The sequence below is a fragment of the Lontra canadensis genome, unplaced genomic scaffold, assembly GCF_010015895.1.
Source record: "Lontra canadensis isolate GAN:19392208 unplaced genomic scaffold, GSC_riverotter_1.0 scaffold60, whole genome shotgun sequence".
Lineage (NCBI taxonomy): Eukaryota > Metazoa > Chordata > Mammalia > Carnivora > Mustelidae > Lontra > Lontra canadensis.
Window position 1 is genome coordinate 2,122,642 of NW_022631054.1, and position 20,687 is coordinate 2,143,328.

General features: G+C 39.1%; 1 long non-coding RNA gene across 1 annotated transcript; it reads left to right on the forward strand.

Annotated features, from left to right (window-relative positions):
• The first annotated feature begins 2,310 nt into the window (after positions 1-2,310).
• Positions 2,311-20,080, forward strand: LOC116879093. The gene is made up of 5 exons (XR_004384963.1): positions 2,311-2,322; positions 4,371-4,373; positions 8,725-8,730; positions 14,844-14,846; positions 20,017-20,080. It is a non-coding gene; the product is annotated as an uncharacterized LOC116879093 (long non-coding RNA).
• Positions 20,081-20,687: the final 607 nt, after the last annotated feature.

A 20,687-nucleotide genomic window follows, 5' to 3' on the forward strand; every position in this document is an offset into this window, starting at 1 on the left:
CTTTGGAGACATATCTTCAAAGAAGTTGCTGTGGCCGATATCAAAGAGGTTACTGCCTATGCTCTCCTCTAGGATTCTGATTGATTCCTGCCTCACATTGAGGTCTTTTATCCATTTTGAGTTTATTTTTGTGTACGGTGTAAGAGAATGGTCGAGTTTCATTCTTCTACACATAGCTGTCCAATTTTCCCAGCACCACTTATTGAACAGACTATCTTTTCTCCACTGGATATTTTTTTTCTGCTTTGTTGAAGATTATTTGACCATAGAATTGAGGGTCCATATCTGGGCTCTCTACTTTCTTCCCGTGGTCTGTGTGTCTGTTTTTGTGTCAATATCATGCTGTCCTGGTGATCACAGCTTTGTAATAAAGCTTGAAATCAGGCAACATGATGACCACTGCTTTGTTTTTCTTTTTTAACATTTCCTTAGTATTTCAGGGTGTTTTCTGGTTCTATACAAATTTTAGGGTTGTTTGTTCCAGCACTTTGAAAAATGCTGGTGGACTTTTGATCAGGATGGCATTGAAAGTATAGATTGCTCTGGGCAGTATAGACATTTCAACAATGTTTATTCTTCCAATCCATGAGCATGGAGTGTTTGCTCTTATTGTCAAAAGCAAAGTGCCCTTTTGGAGCCATTTGAATCTTGCATTGCCTGAGATATGACCAGCGTGACTTGTTCCATTCCTTAAATCACTCATTTCCAGCACCTTCTAGAGTGTGCTTTCATGGGAAAGTGTCTATTGATGGAAGAAAGAAGAACAAGAACTTTATAATCTTCTTGCAGTTTGTCTTCAAGCCATGTATTAGAGTTTGGGGTGAGTGGCTTTACAAATTCTCTGACTGTGAAAAGTTCATTCTAAGACCCACTGTCTCAGAAATTGTCAAATGGACTGCAATTTCCATTTCTATATGAATAGCTGGCATTTGGAGCTGTTTTTGGTATTCTAGTTCTACTTATCTGACTCTGGGCTGTGCCAAGGTGATATCTGAACAACTATTCTTTTAGAATATATTGGACCGTGGTGCCTGGCTGGGTGAAATAAATCTGATGCCCACTGGATCCCTTCCTAGGGCAAGAATCCCTGTCCTCAACGGTTTCACAATCTAGGAAGAGAGACACAACTTCAATATGACACCATGAGAGCAGGTAGAGGTATGCAGAGGGTGCTATGTTGGCTGAGAAAGGAGTCACCTGATCCATTCATGCCAGAGAAGTTAGCCAATAAGAGCATAAGGGTAAAGCAGGAACAGCAGAAGGATAAAACACCTACGGAAGAACAGTCGACATGCGTAAAGTGAGAGATATGAGAATGTTTGTAAGTCCTTGGAATGCAAGTAGTGGGGAAGGCAATATAGTGGTGGCAATTATCAGTTTTGGAATATTACAGACCTCTGTGCAAATTCTAGACCTACCAATTTATGCTGTAAGATCATGCACATGCTATTAATTTCCCTTTGCTTCCATTTTTTTCTTCTGTAAGATGAAGTAATGAGCAAAATCCACCACATGGTGGGTTGAGAAGATGAAGAGAAATGTGTGCAGCATTGCATTATATCCGGGCCCATATACAAATATATATATATATATATGTGTGTGTATATATATATATATATACCCACCACTATATAAATATTGAAATATAAATTTTATAAATTTTGAAAAGACCATTCTGGCTGCAGTGTGGAGAACAGACAGGAGGCAAGAGTGACCACAGTTAGATCAGCTACAAGGACATTAAAATATCCAGGCAAGAGTTAATGACAGTTTGTACTAGCTGGTTTTGGAAATGGAGAAAAGCAAATGGCTTTGAGAGACACTTTAGGAGATAAAATGAAAGGTTTGGTTATATGTATATATATATATGGCTGGATAAATGCTCTTATTATTAGGTAAGTATAAATGTGAATTTGGACTTAGGAAGGTAGATCTGTGTTAGAGACATAGTCTAGGAAATTACCAACATAAAGATGACCACTGAGGCATAAAAGGGAGTGAAACCATATCAATTAGCTTTTGCTACATAGCAAATCACCCCAAAGTTTATAGTATGTTAAAACAACCATGTGAAACTGTTCATGAGTTTATAAACTCTGTGATCTGGGCCAGGCTCAGCTGATCTTAGATGGGCTTTTTCATGTGTCTATGGTCAGCTGGCAGAATGGCTGAGGCTGACTGGTGTCAGATGGCTTTACTCACCAGCTGCTTGTCTGGTTATTGGCTGAGGAGACTGGGTCATGGGACTCTCATTGTCCAGGAAGACAGCCCACGTCTGCTCACATGGAAGTGAGACCCAGGCTTGGAAGCAGCACAGTATTGGTTTGCCATTTTCTCTTTTTTTGAATTTAATTTTATTTTTTCAATGTCCCAAGATTCATTGTTTACCCACCATACCCAATGCTCCATGCAATACGTATCCTCCTTAATACCCACCACCAGGCTCACCCAACCCCCCACCCTCCTCCTCTCCAAAACAATCAGTTTATTTCTCAGAGTCCACAGTCTCTCATGCTTCATCTCCCCCTCCAATTTCCACCAACTCCCTTCTCCTCTCCTTCTCCCAATGTCCTCCATGTTATTCCTTATGCTCCACAAGTAAGTGAAACCATATGATAATTGACTTTCTCTGCTTGACTTATTTCGCTCAGCATAATCTCCTCCAGTCCCGTCCATGTTGATACAAAAGTTGGATATTCATCCTTTCTGATGGAGGCATAATACTCTATAGTGTATACAGACCATATCTTCTTCATATCCATTCATCTGTTGAAGGGCATCTTGGCTCTTTGCACAGTTTGGCGACTATGGCCATTGCTGCTATGAACACTGGGGTACAAAAGGTCATATTCTTTTTTTTTTAATTTTTATTTACTTTTTCAGTGTTCCAAGATGCATTGTTTATGCATTGCACCCACTTCTCCATGCAATATGTGCCCTCCTTAATACCACAACCAGGCTCCACAACTTAACCCTCCACTCCCATCCCCTCCAAAACTCTCAGTTTGTTTCTCAGAGTCCACAGCCTCTCATGCTTTGTCTCCCCCCTCCGATTTCCCCCAATTCACTGTTCCTTTCCTTCTCCTAATGTCCATATTGTTCTGTTCAAATAAGCTAAGTCCTGTCTAGGTTCAAGAAGTAGAGAAATAGACTCTATCTCTTCACAGAGGAGGTGCAAGTTACATAACAAAGAGTATAGATATAAGGAGGGATAGAAAATTGGTACCTTTTTTTTTTTTTTTTTTTTTGCAAATAATCTACTACAGAATACAACCAAGATTAAGGTACAGAAGAAAAAGAGAGGAAAGTCCAGCACATAACTCTGTCATTCAAGGTCAAGAAGAAGAAGACTCAACAATAGCCTAAGAGGTCACAGGAAAACCAGGAAAGTGTGGCTTATAGAAACCGAGGGGGAAGGGAGATTTCTAGATGGGAGGTGTGGTGAACAATATTGAGGCTGCTGAGACTCCAAGGAACATAGTGATCAGAAGATGACCATTGGAGTTAAAAATGGAGATTGTTTGTGGCAATGATGAAGGTAGGTTCATGGTGAAAGCAAGACTTCCACGGTTTGTGAAGAGAGCAGGCTATAAGAATTGAAGACAAAACCAGTGTTGACAATATTTTCAGAAAGTTTTAATGAGAAGAAAGAAGAGAAATCTGGTAGTAAGGAATAGAGAGAACAATAGATTCTTAAAAAAAAATTTTTTTTTAAAGATAGGGGAGCCCTGAGCAAGTTTCAATGCCATTGGGAAGGAGCTGGTAAAGGAATGGTTGAACAATATAGGGAACAGTAGGGATAAATAAAGAAGATTCCTAAAAAGTAAGAGGGAATGAGAGCCAGCTGAAGTATTACTTTTAGATTCAGGAAGAGACATGTAATTGGAGAGGGATAAGAAAGGATAGTTTTAGACTCAAGTAAGAATATAGGTTGATGGGAGAAGCATGAGGCAGTTGTTCATTCTGGAGGCTTGTATATTCTCTGTGAAGTAGGAATGACTTCATCTGATCAGAGAGAAGGGGAAGTAGGGTTTAAGAAATGGTTAAAATCTGAAACAGCCACTGTGGAGAATGAGAGAAAGCTGACAAGGGAAATAGATAAGGATTGCCAGGAAGCACTGAGGGTCTATTTGGAGTTGGAGACCATAAATTCAGAGCAGCACCAGTGATTTACAGTGACACCAATCTGTGTGGATTTCCAGCAGTGCTTAGCAACCAGAGATGGGCAATAATTGGATTCATCCAAGTTGTGTTTTGCCAGAAGTTGAATTGGGAAAACAGTGGGGCAAGGGTATTTGGTAAGAGAGAGGTTGAAGTGACACAAAATGGGATGTAGGCTGGATAGGAAAGGAAGGAAAGACAGGGGGAAGTTAGTATGCAGAGAGAAATGAATGCTGGTATCATGGGTTAGCAAAGTAATATCTCAAGTTCATCTCTAAGGAGTGATTTTCACAATGCCTTTCAGTTTGCTAATCAAGCACTCCACACCCCAATTACCCTAACAACTCATAACCCAAAAAGAAAAGGAAGGAGCAGGTACTCAGTAGAGGTGGGACAGTGAACCTCCATACCTGTCTCTTACATAGGCTCTCAGTAAATGAAACCAGCACCCACTCAGTTGCTCAAACCAAACTCTTAGGAATTACCTTTGAAAATCCCATTTCCCTCACTCTCTGTCACTGAATCCATCACCAAATTCTATTGGTTCCAGTTCCCAATATATCTCAATTCTGTTTACTTTTCTCTATTTGTACTGCCAGCATTTGAGTCCAAGCACCATGATTTCTCCTCAGAAATTTTGAAAAGACCACTCTGGCTGCAGTGTGGAGAACAGACAGGAGGCAAGATTGACCACAGTTAGATCAGCTACAAGGATATTAAAATATCCAGGCAAGAGTTAATGACAGTTTGTACTAGCTGGTTTTGGAAATGGAGAAAAGCAAATGACTTTGAGAAACACTTCAGGAGATAAAATGAAAGGTTTGGAATACCCATCCTGCCCACCGCTCCTCAGCTTGGTGGCTAATGACTACTTATTTTTTTCTGAGGTTAATTTCTACCTTCTCAGAGAGTCTTTTCCTGATATTCCAGATGAGGTTATACACAATCCCAATAAATGTCTGTGGAACTAATATGATAGAAAGTATTCTTGTAAAGATAAAGAGACTTGAGCATGAATATGGGTAAGAGAAAGCTCTGGTAAGAAGAGAGTGAAGATATCAAATTGAAGAGGTAACCAACAGAGTGAGAGTCCTAAGGAGAGGGGCAAGGAATCTGGAACCCAGGTGGGTGATCAGTCTTGAATCAGAGGAAACAACTAGTGTTGCACTCCCACTGAGCTGGGATTACACTGGAAACAGAGGTCCCACACTGGTGACGAGACCCCTGGTTCTTAGCTCTTCCTTAATTGAAGCCTCTCTTTGAACTTCAAAATATTTCCTGTTCTTCCAGATGTAGCTATACTTTTAATATCCTTTGATCAAAAACTACATAATAGTAAGAAACTCATGAATTTGGAAAAGCTTTTCTTTTTGTTAGTCACAGCTTTATCCACTCACCTTTAAAGTAGCATATGTATGTGTGAAATATTTTTTTTTCCCTAGAAAATGCCTGGTGCAGTAAAACTTTGCAAATCAGAATGATCTCTGCCCCAGGATTCTGTGTACAGGTTGGAAATCAGGATCTATTCTAAACCATTGACAAATGGCAATTCATGCCATCTGTAACTATCTGTCTTCCCCCTAGACTGGGAAATCCTCAGGCAGAGAAATTGTGCCTTTCAATATCCCCAGCACCTAGTATAGGACAGAAGACAAAATGGTTTTTAAAAATTCTGGTTGAATGAATGAAAATAGAATTATTTACATGACGATTTTATTATTATTTAAAGAGAGATGCCCAGATACCCATATATTCTCACATATTCCATTTTTACTTTTTAAAAAAGACCTGATTTTTTTTTCTCCTCCTAGTGATTAAGATAATTCAAATTCAGCCCATTTCCTTAAGGTCCTCATTTTCGATTCCTGTCTATTTAAGCCAAGCCTGTCCTGGCTCAGGTTCATTTTTCTGTTTCTAGACAGTTTTCAGCAATGCATCATCTTAGTAAAGTGCCTGGCTCATTCCACGGAGTAAAATGTACTAAACGTGCAGGCACATCCTGTCCTTCAGATGTTCCAGCTCAAAACTCAAATTTCTGCATTTGCACATGCTTATTTGGCTAAATGTATCTTGTAGGATTAGTTTAAGCCACTGCATGCAGCTGACTTCTTATTTTGAACATTAATATACAAATCTGAAGGGAGGAATCACCTGGCCTTACATCAATGAAATAAAAAAGTATTTCAGCCCTGGGCACGTTAATTGGATCCTTTTGATGGGAGAGGCCAACGGAGACACCAAATCCCAGGATGTGATTCTTTAACTTCAAGCTGTCCTTGGAATAATGGAGAGAGAGCTGACTGTGTGAGCTCTTGGGGGGGACTACTCACCAGGAACAAATTGACAAATGGATTTGAAAGTACAATTGGAGTCAGCTGTCATTTCACAGGTGGCCCAATGTTACAATTGAGTAAGTGTGGTTCTTTCAGCCACCAATTTGCAGTGGTGAAAATGTCCCACATAGGCAGTAGACAATAAGAATTATTGCTTTGGAGATGGGAAAGGCTGATTGGTGGTCTTGAAATAGATGGAATGTATACACACACACACACACACACACGTGTGGACACTGTAGGTTGGGACCCAGAGGCCACTAATGTAGACTCCTGCTCTGATTGGCTAACTCCCCTATATTCTCAGCCCCCTCTCCCAACATCCTGTCCACCCCTTGCCTTTGTAAAAACATGACTGTTGCCTGAGGATGTCACTGCTCATGTAGCCCTCTCAGGTGGAGACTGTATTTTCAGGTTTGTATTTCCAAATGTCTCAGGATGAGGGAAGAAATCCTGATTATTCTCCTTGACTCTTTGGCTACTTCCAGACCACTTCTGTCCCTCTTTTCAAAAGCCATCTCTCCTTTGAGACTCATGCATGAAAACATAACCTGCTCCCCTCAAACGCTCACATACACTGCGGAAAGTGCTGGCCTGGTCACCGCCCCCCCCCATTCACTGAGGACTTAGCACCTGGTTCTTTATGTTCCTCTATGTCCTAGTTACTATGTAGCATAAGGTCCACATAAATGACTCACCTAATACCCTGTTGTTAGGACTAAATTGTGTTTCCTCTCCAAGTCCTAAGTCCCAGTACCTCAGAATGTGACTGTAGAGATATTTTTTAAATACTATTTATTTATTTATTTATTTACTTACTTACTTACTTACTTATTTGAGAGAGAGAGAGAGCATGTGAGCAGGGAGAGGAGCAGGGAGGAAGAAAGAGGGATGGGGAAATAATCTCTGGTAGATACCTCACTGAGCACAGAACCTGATAACATCAATCGATCTCACAACACTGAGATCATGGCTTGAGCCAAAACCATGAGTCAGACACTTAACTGACTGAGCCACCCTGGCACCCTTATTTGGAGATTTTTAAAGAAAAAGAAACATATTCTTGTGTGTGTGTGTGTGTGTGTGTGCGCGCGTGTACGCTTTTTTGTTGTTATTATATTGTTATGTTAGTCACTACACAATACATCATTAGTTTTTGATGCAGTGCTCCAAGATTGATTGTTTATGTGTAACACCCAGTGCTCCATGCAATACATCCCCTCCTTAATACCCATCGCCAGTCTCACCCATCCCTCCACTCCCTTCTCCTCTAAAACCCTCAATTTTTTTCTTGGAGTCCACAGTCTCTCATGGTTCATTTCCCCCTCCAGTTCCCTCCTTCACTTTTCCTTTCCCTCTCCTAATGGAGAAAGAAGAACCGTCTTACACTGTTGGTGGGAATGCAAGTTGGGGCAGCCACTTTGGAAAACAGTGTGGAGATTCCTCAAAAATTAATTCGGGGTATTGTCCCCAAAGATACAGATGTAGTGATAAGAAGGGCCATATGTAATCCAATGTTCATAGCAGCGGTGTCTACAATATCAAACTGTGGTAATAGATGAGATACCCTTCAACAGACAAATGGATAAATAAGATGTGGTCCATATATACAATGGAATATTACTCAGCCATCAGAAAAGATGAATATCCAAATTTTTCATCAACACGTATGGGAATAGAGATTATGCTGAGTGAAATAAGTGAAGCTGAGAAAGGCAATTGTCATATGGTTTCACTTACTTGTGGAACATAAGGAATAACATGGAAAAAATATATATTCTTGACACTTGTTGAAGAAATTAAGGCAGACTGTCTTCAGGAGGACTATCTCACTAGGCGTAGGGATTGCCACACTGGGGTTTTGTAGTAGAGGAGAGAGCTCAGGCTCAACTCCTAATACAAGAAGGACAAATGAAGATTCTACAGCCAAGGAACTGGGGAATGGGTGGTCTGTGGATAGGAAGTTACTAAGGTGAAACCACAAGGATAAAGGGTGGGATTTGGCTAAAGGACATAATGAAATTCTCACTGGATGCAGGCCAGTATAATAAGACATCACCTGGGAATGATGGAGGATGAGGAATCAGATTAGATATTAAGGGTGATCAGACATTGATGGTGGGGCATTCTGGTTAAAGTGATTTAGCAGTATCCTTACTAAAATTGGACAATGCAGAGATGAGCATGGAAGCCCCAAAGTAAAGACCTTTTTGAGAAGAGAGCTTGGAAGAGTGGAGTTTGGATAAAGGAGAGAATCTTTGTCAAGATAGGGTCTTTAACAAGGTAAACAAGGTAAAATAAGTTATATGGATGGGCCCCGGTTTAATATGCTTGGTGTCCTTACAAGAAGAGGAGATCAGGACACACATAAACCCAGAGACTGGAGGATGATTGTATGAGGACACAGTGAGGAAACAGCTATCTGCAAGACAAGAAGAGGCTTTAGAAGAAACCAAACCTGCCAACACCTTGATCTTGAACTTCGAACCTCTAGAATCTCCAGAATTCTAAGAAAATAAATTACTGTGGGGAAAATAAATTCCAGACTTCCAGTCTGTAGTGTTGTGTGATGGCAGCCCCAGCAAACTAATACAGTAATCTTTTGGGGTTTTCTACCTTCTCATCCTCCAATGGCACTTGATTGTACCTCAAAACTGATGCCCAAGTCTTCTTCCTGGACTCTAAAATATCCAGTCAAAATAGTACTGCTACCTCCAAAATTATAATTCCAGCACCCTTCCCTCTGACAACATCCTATCTCTATATTATTTTCTCAAGTGCTCCCACTGATCATTCGGAAACTCAGTGATTGATTCCCACCTCCTCCAACACATGTATACCTTCCCTTTGTCCAATAGTTCCCCTTGGTCAACAGTTCCCTTATTTTATCACTGAGACTTTGTGGTCCATTGGTATAATCACCCCCTTGTAAAGAGCCTCACCTTCTTGCTCATCTCTTCATTTAACATACTCTTCTGAAAAACTCCAGCTACAGGTGAACTCAATCATTTTGTTCTCCATGCCTGCATCCAAGCACACATCCATGCTGACAAGGTTATCTTTGTTTCATTTTTTAATTTACCCCTTTCTTCGCTGAGACCTACACTAAGAAATATCCTACTAATCCCACAGGAAGATCAGCCTGTCTTTAGGAGGAACTTCACTAGTGGCCAGCAAGCCTATCGATTTTCCTGGTACCTCAGTTTCCACTCACTAAGAAGCCTACTTCCTGTTCTCCCTCTTGCAAACCTCTTGTGCCTGTTCTCTTGGCTTCTTCATAGCAAAGGTTCTAGGAAGAGATGACTGCATTTACTTTATATTTGCTTTGACTCCTGTTAGTTATTCTTTTACTCAGTGTAGTCAATATAGCTACCACAACTTCAAGTGTAATTGATTTGGGCAGGGTTACCAGCAACCTCCTTGTTATTAAATCCCACACTTAAATGCTTCTTTTTACTCTAGACCTCTTGGCTTCATTTAACACAGTTGATTATTCCCTCCTTCTCAGCACACTTTCCATGACATCACTCTCTTCCGTTTCCCCCCTCTGGTGACTTCTCAGATTTCCTCTCCTGTATCCAATTGCTGCATACTCGACTTTTGTGTGGTCTTCTCTATGCTCTCCAGGACTCACCTTGGGACCTTTGCTTTCTCTTCCCACTCTCATCCATTTCTACAGCTTTCAGTGGCATCCCAGGCTCGTGACTCCCTAATTCATACCCCCCTATAGCATAACCTTATACATACATAGCAGACAACCTTGGAATTAACATGTCCCCACATCTGAATATTGCCTAGTTTTACCTACCTCTGCAAATGCTGCCATCTTCTTCTCAATCTCTCAGTGGGAAACCTGGATGCTGGCCTTGCTCCTCCCTCTCTTTCCATTCTTTCTCCCACAACCAATCCATTATTAAGTCCAATTCTTTCCATCTCCTAAACACAGCTGGAAACAATGGACTTTACTTCTCTGCTATGGCTGCCTTTTAGTCCAGTGACTTTCAAATTTCTTAAACAGACAACTGCAACTGGTGTCCCTGGTTTGGCTCTCAGCTTCTTTGATTTATTCTCCACCCAACAGTGAGTATAGTCTTTTTTTTTTTCTTTTCAGTGTTCCAGAAGTCATTGTTTATGCACCACACCCAGTGCTCCATGCAATACGTGCCCTCCATAATACCCACAACCAGGCTCACCCAACCTCCCACCCTTGCCCCTCCAAAACCCTCAGATTGTTTTTCAGAGTCCATAGTCTCTCATGCTTCATCTCCCCCTCCAATTTCCCCCAACTACCTTCTCCACTCCATCTCCCCATGTCCTCCATGTCATTCCTTATGCTCCACAAATAAGCAAAACCATGTGATAATTGACTCTCTCTGCTTGACTTATTTCACTCAGCATAATCTCTTCCAGTCCTGTCCATGCTGATACAAAATTTGGGTATTTGTCCTTTCTAATGGAGGCATAATACTCCATAGTATATATGGACCACATCTTCCTTATCCATTCGTCTGTTGAAGGGCACCTTGGCTCTTTCCACAGTTTGGCGACTGTGGCCATTGCTGCTATGAACATTGGGGTACAGACGGCCCTTCTTTTCACTCCATCTGTATCTTTGGGATAAATACCCAGTAGTGCAATTGCAGGGTCATTGGGAAGCTCTATTTTTAATTTCTTAAGGAATCTCCACACTGTTCTCCAAAGTGGCTGCACCAACTTGCATTCCCACCAACAGTGTAAGAGGGTTCCCCTTTCTCCACATCCTCTCCAACACATGTTGTTTACTGCCTTGTTAATTTTGGCCATTCTAACTGGTGTAAGGTGATATCTCAATGTGGTTTTGACTTGAATCTCCCTGATGGCTAAATGATGATGATGAACATTTTTTCATGTGTCTGTTAGCCATTTGTATGTCTTCTTTGGAGAAGTGTCTGTTCATGTCTTCTGCCTATTTTTTGACATGATTATCTGTTTTGTATGTGTTCAATTTGAGGAGTTCTTTATGGATCCCAGATATCAGTCCTTTGTCTGGGAATTCCGTGGGTTGCCTCTTTGTTTTGTTGACTGTTTCCTTTGCTGTGCAGAAGGTTTTGATCTTGGTGAAGTCCCCAAAATTCATTTCTGCTTTTGTTTCCTTTGCCTTTGGAGACATATCTTGAAAGAAGTTGCTGTGGCCAATGTCGAAGAGGTTACTGCCTATGTTCTCCTCTAGGATTCTGATGGATTCCTGCCTCACATTGAGGTCTTTTATCCATTTTGAGTTTATCTTTGTGTATGGGGTAAGAGAATGGTCGAATTTCATTCTTCTACACATAGCTGCCCAATTTTCCCAGCACCATTTATTGAAGAGACTGTCTTTTTTCAACTGTATATTTTTTCCTGCTTTGTTGAAGATTATTTGACCATAGAGCTGAGGGTCCATATCTGGGCTCTCTAAGATTCTCAACAAGATCCTAGCTAATAGGATCCAACAGTACATTAAAAAGATTATCCACCATGACCAGGTGGAATTTATCCCTGGGTCACAAGAGTGGTTCAACATTTGCAAGTCAATCATTGTGATAGAACAAATCAATAAGAGAAGAGAGAGGAACCACATGGTCCTCTCAATTGATGCAGACAAAGCATTTGACAAAATCCAGCATCCATTCCTGATTAAGATGCTCCAAAGTATAGGGATAGAGGGAACATTCCTCAACTTCATAAGATCTATCTATGAAAAACCCACAGCGAATATTATCCTCAATGGGAAAAAGCTGACAGGCTTCCCTTTGAGATCAGGAGCATGACAGGGATGTCCACTCTCATGAATCTTGTACAATATAGTGTTAGAAGTCCTAGCGACAGCAATCAGACAACAAAGAGAAATAAAACGTATTTAAATTGGCAATGAAGAATTCAAACTCTCTCTCTCTTCACAGATGACATGATACTCCATATGGAAAACCTAAACAACTCCACTCCCAAACTACTAGAACTCATTCAGCAATTCAGTAATGTGGCAGCATACAAAATCAACGTACAGAAATCAGTTGCTTTCTTATACACCAACAATGAAAATACAGAAAGGGAAATTAGACAATTGATTCCATTTACTATAGCACCAAGAACCATAAGATACCTGGGAATAAACCTAACCAAAGAGGTAAAAGATCTGTACTTGAGGAACTACAGAACACTCATGAAAGAAACTGAAGAAGACATAAAAAGATGGAAGACCATTCCATGCTCATGGATTGGAGAAATAAACATTGTTAAAATGTCTATACTGCCTAGAGTAATCTATACTTTCAATGCCATCCCGATCAAAATTCCACCAACATTTTTCAAAGCCTGGAGTAAACAATCCTAAAATTTGTATGGAATCAGAAGAGACCCCGAATTGCTGAGGGTAGTCTTTTAAAAAACACACACTGGACCATGGTGTTTCCCTGTTTAAACTTCCAGTGCTTCCCATTATGCTTTAGAGAAAAGGAACACTCCTTATTCTGGCTAAACCAGCCTGAGGCGATGTGCACTGTGTCCACGTCAAAGGTGTTTTCATTCCATTCTTTTCCTATCAGCTCTATTCCATCCCCCCCACTGACTTACCACCTTCTCAAACACAACAAACATCTTGCTACAGTCAGGCTTTACAGGTACTCTTCTATCTACCTTTGATATTCTTCTGCCTCACAATGCAGGGTTTCTTCTGATTTCATGTCTTATTTAGTAATTTCAAAAAAATAGTTCTTATTTGTAAAATAAACCATTACCGTTATTGAAATAAATACAAGCTGTGTAGTTTTGACAGATGGATATATTTGTGTGACCTACATCCCTATCAAGAAATTTCCCTCCTACCATCTCCCAGTTAATTCCCACCCCTAACCCAGAGGCAAACCCCTGTCCTGATTTTTTTCATCATTGGCTTTTTCTGTTTTAAAACTTCATATACATGGGCTAATATAATGAGAAAATTTTTGTTTCTGGCTTCTTTTGCTTACTATAGTAACTGTGATATTTATCTATGTTGTTTGTATCGGTGGCATGCTTTTATATTGTTGGTTGGTATTCCACTATATGAATATACCACAATTTTTAAAACCCATTCTCATACTGATGTCCCTTTGTGTTGTTTTGGGTTTTGGTTATTAGGGATAAAGTTGCCAGTGACAGCTCTTTGATTGGACATTTGATTTTATTTCTGTTGGATAAATACTCAGAACTGGAATTAGTGGGTCATATAATAGTTTTAGGCAGGTGTTCTTTCTTTTTTTAATTTATAAGAAACTGCCAGCACTTCTTCCAAAGTAGATGAACTATTTTATATCTGCATTAGCCATATATGAGAGATCTGTCCTAGCTCCCTGTCCTTTATAATATTTTTCTGTCAATATTTTGAATTTTTGCTCTTCTAGTGTGTTCCAGCATGTATCATGTATTACACATTCTGGTTCTGTCCTACAGGGTCTCTGAGCTCTGTTTATTGCTTTAAAAAATTATTTCCTCCTATTGTTTGGATTAGATAATTTCTGTTGATACATTCTCAAATTCCTTCTTTCCTTTGTCATCTCCATTCGGTTATCAAGCCCAGACATTGATTTTTTCATTTTAATTATTTGTGTTTTTCAGATCAAAATATCTTTGCTGAAATTTTTAATTTTTCCATTTGTTTCAAGAGTGTTTACAATGCTTGTTGGAGAATTTTTATACGAGTTACTTTTAAGTCTGTTGGATAATTCCGGTATTTGTGCTATCTTGATGTTGGCAGCTGTTGATTGTCTTTTACCATCAGAGTTGAGATTTTCCTGTTTCTTTGTACAGTGAGTAATTTTTGGATAGTGTTTCGGAAAGTTTGAATATTAGAATATGAGTGTTTGAGTCTTATTTAAATCCTATACCAATGTTGATATTATTGTTTTAGCAGCAAAATCAACCTGGTTAACATCAGGTTTCAAGTTCAGGCTTCCTGTGGACTGTTGTTCCAATGTCAGTTCACCTTTCAAACCATTCTTGGTGCTGTTTTACTCTTTCCCCCATATGTGCCACCTCAAGGCTAGTCCGGGACCTGGCTATAAGTCTATGTGTTTGTCTAATCCTCAAAGTCTTTGATATACTGATTAGGATTGGATTCACACATGTTTAGCTAGAGGGGGAACCCAAGGGTTCAAAACAACTTTATGTCATTTCTTTCTTGAGCTTCTCCTTCTTTGCAATTTGGGGCACTCCTTTTTGGTTCTCTGGGTAGCCAGCTGGAGCTTTAGTTACCCCACTTTGCCACATGCTTCTGTAACTACACCAATATTCAAGACCAAGCTACATGAAGAGGAAAAGAGATGATAGACAGATCATAGATAGATAGCAAGTGAGAAAGTGTTGAGATTTTACCCACCATCCTGAGACTAAACCAGGACTATCTATGCTCACTCTGAGTATTAGAAGTTTCTTTTTCCACTCTTTGAGCCAGAACTTGAGTGATTCTCTTGGAGCTCTCCTTTCCTGCACCCCCATGCTCACTTCAGAGTTTTGAGAAGGTGTTGAGATTAGGTCAGGGGATACAGGAAGAGAAAAAATTTTAATCAACTCACCATCATTTCAGTTGTACTTTGCATTCTTGTATTTCTTCCCCAATATGCTCACTACTGTTTTCAGAGTCTTCAAATAGCTGCTCCACATTTTCTCTCTGGGTTTTTTAGCCACATTCAGTGAGAGAGGCAGGGTACAGGTGCTAAGTCCATCTTATCCCAAACTCATAATCTTTGTAGAGCTTTTTAAGGTGTAAGTTCAGATAATTGATTTTTGACCTTTTAAATTTAAGCACCTAAGGCTATAGATTTCCTTCTAAGCATGGGCTCTAGGTGCACTCTACAAATTGTGATGTGCTATGTTTTCATTATTATTCATTGTGATCCAGTTTTTATTTTTCTGTGTGATTTCTTCTTGGACATTTGGGTAATTTTGAGATGGATTATTTAATTTGGAGATAGTATGGCTTTCTAGATATCTTATTGTTAGTTATCTCTAATTTTGGTTAGAGAATTTTTTGTAAGATTTCAGAATTTCAAAATTTTATGGAGACTTTTTTATGGCCCAATGTATTTTTTTAACATCTTAATTTTATTTTATTTTTTAAATTTATTTCCAGCGTAACAGTATTCATTGTTTTTGCACCACACCCACTGCTCCATGCAATCCATGCCCTCTCCAATACCCACCACCTGGTTCCCCCAACCTCTCATCCCCCACCCCTTCAAAAACCTCAGATTGTTTTTCAGAGTCCATAGTCTCTCATGATTCATCTCCCCTTCCAATTTCCCTCAACTCTCTTCTCCTCTCTAACTCCCCTTGTCCTCCATGCTATTTGTTATGCTCCACAAATCAGTGAAACCATATTATAATTGACTCTCTCTACTTGACTTATTTCACTCAGCATAATCTCTTCCAGTCCCATCCATGTTGCTACAAAAGTTGGATATTCATCCTTTCTGATGGAGGCATAATACTCCATAGTGTATATGGACCACATCTTCCTTATCCATTTGTCCGCTGAAGGGGGCATCTTGGTTCTTTCCACAGTTTGGCGACCGTGGCCATTACTGCTATGAACATTGGGGTACAGATGGCCCTTCTTTTCACTCCATCTGTATCTTTGGGGTAAATACCCAGTAGTGCCTTTGCAGGGTCATAGGGAAGCTCTATTTTTAATTTCTTGAGGAATCTCCACACTGTTTTCCAAAGTGGTTGCACCAACTTGCATTCCCACCAACAGAATAAGAGGGTTCCCCTGTCTCCACATCCTCTCCAACTTTAGCAGTTTCCTGTCCTGTTAATTTTGGCCATTCTAACTGGTATATGGTGGTATCTCAATGTGGGTTTGATTTGAATTTCCCTGATGGCTAATGATGATGAACATTTCTTCACGTGTCTGATAGCCATTTGTATGTCTTCTTTGGAGAAGTGTCTGTTCATGTCTTCTGCCCAATTTTTGACATGATTTTCTGTTTTGTGTGGTTCAGTTTGAGGAGTTCTTTATAGATACTGGATATCAGTCTTTTGTCTGTATTGTCATTTGTGAGTATCTTCTCCCATTCCGTGGGTTGCCTCTTTGTTTTGTTGACTGTTTCCTTTGCTCTGCAGAAGCTTTTGATTTTGATGAAGTCCCAAAAGTTCATTTTCACTTTTGTTTCCTTTGCCTTTGGAGACATATCCTGAAAGAAGTTGTTGTGGCTGATATTGAAGAGGTTACTGCCTATATTGTCCTCTAGGATTCTGATGGATTCCTGTCTCACATTGAGGTCTTTTATCCATTTTGAGTTTATCTTTGTGTACGGTGTAAGAGAATGGTCGAGTTTCATTTTTCTACATATAGCTGTCCAGTTTTCCAAGCACCAAGGAAGTAGAAACAATCATCAGAAGTTATTATCAACAGTTTATGCCAATAAGCTAAGCAACCTAGATGAAATGGATGCATTCCTGGAAAACTATAAACTCCCAAAATTGAACCAGGAAGAAATTGACAACTTGAATAGACTGATATCTAGTAACAAGATTGAAGCAGTGATCAAAAACCTCCCAAAAAACAAGAGCCCAGGACCTGATGGATTCCCTGGGCAATTCTACCAAACTTTCAAAAAAGAAATAACACCTATTCTCCTGAAGCTGTTTCAAAAAATTGAAGCAGAAGGAAAATTTCCAGACTCTTTCTATGAAGCCAACATTACCTTGATCCCCAAACCAGGCAAAGACCCTACCAAAAAGGAGAATTTCAGACCAATATCACTGATGAATATGGATGCTAAGATTCTCAACAAGATCCTAGCAAACAGGATCCAACAGCACATTAAAAGATTATCCACCATGACCAGGTGGGATTCATTCCTGGGCTACAAGGATGGTTCAACATTCGCAAATCAATCAATGTGATAGAACAAATTAATAAGAGAAGAGAGAAGAACCACATGGTCCTTTCAATTGATGCAGAAAAAGCATTTGACAAAATCCAGCATCCATTCCTGATTAAAACGATTCAAAGTATAGGGATAGAGGAACATTCCTGAACTTCATAAAATCTATCTATGAAAGACCCACAGCAAATATCATCCTCAGTGGGTAAAAGCTTGCAGCCTTCCCGTTGGGATCAGGAACACGACAAGGATGCCCACTCCCACCGCTCTTGTTCAACATAGTATTTTATTTTCTTCAGTGTTCCAAGATTCATTATTTATGCACTACACCTAGTGCTCCATGAAATACATGCCCTCCTTAATACCCATCACCAGACTCACCCTCCCCCTACCCCTTCCCTTCCAAAACCCTCAATTTGTTTCTCAGAGTCCACAGCCTTTCATGGTTCATCTCCCCCTCCGATTTCCCCCAATTCATTTTTCCTTTCCTTCTCCTAATGTCCTCCATATTATTCCTTATGTTCCACAAGTAAGCAAAACCATATGATAATTGACTTTCTCATGGTTTATTTCATTCATCATAATCTCCTCCAGTCTCGTCCATGTTGATACTACTATTTACCCCAAAGATACAGATGTAGTGAAAAGAAGGGCCATATGTACCCCAATGTTCATAGCAGCAATGTCCACAATTGCCAAACTGTGGAAAGAGCTGAGATGCCCTTCAAAAGATGAAGGGATAAAGAAGATGTGGTCCATATATACAATGGAATATTATGCCTCCATCAGAAAGGATGAATACCCAACTTTTGTATCCACATGGCCCAACATATTATTTGTCTTGGTGAACATTGTATTTGCCCTGAAAATCATGTGTTTTTTATCACATTAGGTCAGAATGTTTGGCAGTATCATCTAGTTCCTTTAAAACTTAACACATAAAAAAAAAAAACTTAACACATACCACATGTATAAAATACTATAAATAATATATACATAGTAACCATATACATATAGTTTTTCTATAAATTCCTAAGAGAACTATGATTATGTATTTTCCCATTTCTCCTCTTAATTTTATCAATCTTTGTTTCCTGTATTTTGAAGCTTTATTATCAGGTGCATATATTTTATTTTTCTTATGTTGTCCTAAAATAGTGATGCTTTAATCCTATGAAATGTATCTCTGGTAATGTTCTTTGTCTTAAAGTCTATTATGTCTGATATTTATAATGTCATTTCACCTTTTAAATATATGTTTATGCTTGGGAAATTGTTTTCCTTTTTAAAAAATCTCAAACTATGACATCCTTGTACTTATTTTTTAAAGGTTTATTTATTTTTAGAGAGAAAGAGAGAGAGCACGAGCAGGAGGGGCAAAGGGAGAGAGAGAGCGGGAAACTCAAGCAGACCCTGCACTGAGTGTGGAGCCCAGTGTGGGGCTTGATCTCATGACCCTGAGATCAGGGCCTGAGCTGAAACCAAGATTTGGATGCTTAACTGACTGCACCACCCAGACACCCTCATATCCTTGTATTTAAAGTGTATATTTTATAGACAGCATATAGCTAGGCCATGATTCTTGTGATCCATTTTGAAAATATCTGCCTTTTAACTGAAATGTTTAATCCATGTATATTTAACATAATTATTAATAAAGTTGAATTTAGGTCTACTGTTTGCCAATTGATTTTCTAATATACATTTTTATTGAGATAATTCTAGATTCTTGTGTAGTTGTAAAAAAATAATGCAGGGAGATCCCTTGAACTTTTTGCTCAGTTTGCTTCAGTAGTAGTAATAGTTTGCAAAATAATAGTATAATATCACAACCAGGATAGGGACATTGATACAATCTATCAGTCTTATTCAGGTTTCCCTAGTTTTACTTGTGTGCATGTGTGTATGTGTGCAGTATGCATTAAATTACATATATCTTTATCATCTGTATAAGTTCCTGTATCCAAAACCATGGTCAAAATACTGAACAATTCCAACACCACAAAGTCTCTCATGTTGCCCTTTTATAACCATACCCACTTCCCTACCCCACCCCCATCTCTTCACCCTCCCCTTCCTAACCCCTGGCCACCACAAATTTGTATTCCATTTCTAAAATTTGATCATTTCAAAATGTTATATGTACAGAATCATATAGTATGCAACACTTTATGATTGGCTTTCTTCATTCAGCATAATTCCCTGCAAATTCATCCACATATGTATTACTAGTTTGTTCCTTTTTATTGCTGAGTAGAATTGCATGGTATGAATGTAGCACAGTTGTTTAACCATTCATGTGTTGAACTTCTGGGCTAATTCCAGTTTCTGGCTATTACAACTAAAGGTGCTATGAACATTCATGTGTCTGAGCATAAAATTTCTTTTCTCTGGGATAAATGCCGAAGATTCCAATTGCTAGGTTTTATGTTAATTCCATGTTTAGTTTTTAAAGAAACTGCCAGAATTTTCCAGAATGGCTGTACCATTTTACATTCTCCTAGCAATGCATGATGAGTGTTTCTCTGCTTCCTTGACAGCATTTGATGTTGCCACTAACCTGTATGTATGTATGTATTTAATTTTTGATGCTGATCTTAAATACAGTTTTATTTAAGGCATTGCATTTGCTTATAAAGTGCAATGTTTATTTCCTTTCCCTGTGAACATATTCCATATTCAAGTATCAAGAATGCCCAGTTTATTTACTATAGCAGCTTTGACATCAAAACTGCCATGGAATTTGGTAAAAGTTTGGGTTCTTTGATTATTTTTCATCAAAGAGGTTGATTAAGCCAACCTGAGAATAGGTCTATCATTGTTCCACACAAAGTATTTTTTATTTTTTAAGATATTATTTTAAGTAATCTCTACACCCAACAAGGGGCTCAAATTTGCAACTCTGAGATCAAGACTCACATGCTCTACTGACTGAGCCAACCAGGCACCCCACCCACTATTTTTAATTTTAGCTATTCTGATAGATGCATAATGATATTTCATGTGGTTTTCTTGGTTGCATTTGCCCGATGGCTGGTGACATTCAACATCTTTTTACATGTTTATTTTCCATCTGCATTTTCCTCTATGGTGAAATATCTATTCATGTCTTTTGCTTATTTTTAAAATTTTGTTTAAAATTTTAAGTTTTGAGTTTTGAGAGTTCTTCATATATTCCAGATACTGGCCTTTTGCTGGATATGTGTTTTGCAAATATTTTCTTCCAGTCTTATATTTTTATCTTTTTCACATGGCCTCTCACAGAGCAAAAGTTTTACATTTTTTTAAGATTTTATTTAGTTATTTGAGA